Source organism: Meleagris gallopavo, chromosome 10 (genome assembly GCF_000146605.3).
Source record: "Meleagris gallopavo isolate NT-WF06-2002-E0010 breed Aviagen turkey brand Nicholas breeding stock chromosome 10, Turkey_5.1, whole genome shotgun sequence".
NCBI classification, from domain to species: domain Eukaryota; kingdom Metazoa; phylum Chordata; class Aves; order Galliformes; family Phasianidae; genus Meleagris; species Meleagris gallopavo.
In genome coordinates, this window is record NC_015020.2 from 2,149,592 (window position 1) to 2,151,310 (window position 1,719).

Below are 1,719 nucleotides of genomic sequence, written 5' to 3' on the forward strand. Positions count from 1 at the left end.
CTGCAGTGATTCCGATGGGTCCTGCCCCTTTCTATCCTGATGGCATCGCAGTTTCCTGTGCACCAGTGTCCTCTGTCGCATTACGCTCCTGTGTTTCTGCCATGCCAGACCATCTAATCCACGTAATCCCATTTGATTTCTGCTCTCCTCCACCTGAGTCGAGGCAGGGCCCCTCTAGTACTGCTTTCTTCCCTCACTTGGCATGAATGCAAACCAAAACGCTCGTTATCAACTTCAGAAATAAGACCAGGCCATAGTTTTGCATACTGGGGAACTGCCCGTGGGAAACTGGATCCACCGTTTTCCTGGAAGAATTCCCTTTTGGGATTGTTTTTCCTTGTAGTTTGCATACTGTGCCACTATGGTCATGGTGGCTTTTTCGGATCCCTCTTTCCATGCTGTTTCTCTTTCCTGGCTGACGTGTAGCATCTTTCAGATGTGCAACCAGGACTGGAATTTCCAGTAGCTCATTTGTAACAGTTTTGCTTTTACTGTTAATTTGTAAGAGGAATTTCATCACTACTCTACTTGGATACTAAAGTTACCTGTACCTAACACATATCATGTACTTGGAAGAAAAAAAGAATAAAACAGCACAAAAAAACAACTTGGCTTAACAAGGCAGAGCAGCAAAGTCATTTTGAAAATAAAATAATTGATACCACTAGTGAGTCACAGTGCAATCAAGTGTTTAATCAAACAACGACAATATATAGATTATTTAGACAACATAAATACTCGTACAGTCACTACAGCTTGAACAGGAAAATAAAAGCTTCACATTCTCCCACACAATGTAAAGAACTGGGCACATAGTGACAGATTGTTCCTAAACAGACTGCTGAGCTTCACTGACAGCTCTCCTGCTCAAGAGACTGGATGTTACCTTTGTTGTCGCCCTGGGAAGGTGTGCTGCAGCTGATCTAGAACTTTCAAATTGCTTTAAAGTTTTACAGAGAATGACAACACACCCAGCCCTTCTGGTTTCTATGCAGCAGGCATGCACTAATTCTCTGTACGATCCAACACTTCAACAGAAGGTAACGATTTAGTTACTTAATTAAGTTTATTCCCCAGCCTTCTGGGGCCCAAATACTTCCATTCTACAGTCATGAAGAAACTTGCCCTTCCAAGAGGCAATAATTACTCAAAGAAGACTTGTGTAGTTTCCACGTAGGGATAAAACTGATCTGAAACAGCAGTCAGAACAGACACATATTTACAAGTGTGAGTCTTGACAGACTGAAGCAATAGAAGGGGCCTTCCCAACCAGGAGGGTCCCCAAGCAGCTGTATGGTAACGTACCACACTCCACATCTTCATTCTGACTGCAGGCAAGGGCACAGCAGCCATGCCAGACATGGTTGAGGATGTTGCTTCTCATGTATTAGATCAACTTTTTTGCTTCAAGCTTCAGGTGCAAATGTGTGGAGCTTCCTCAGGAAGTCTTACAGTACAGTCAATCTCCCATAACACATTTCCAGTCAGACAGAATGCTACAGGCAAAGCAACCCCCACTGACATGACCACAATGTCCAGTGCCAGGGAAGAGAAGTTTAACATGCACGTGAACAGCAGCTACTGGCCTTCACACAACAACCTACTGCCAAGTTTTAAAACTTGAACCTAAATTTAAGACACTAAATGGTAAACTTTGTCAAGTACTAGAATTTTCTTCCAAAGTGCTATGCCACATTTGTTAAAGCTATGCCAAAAAAA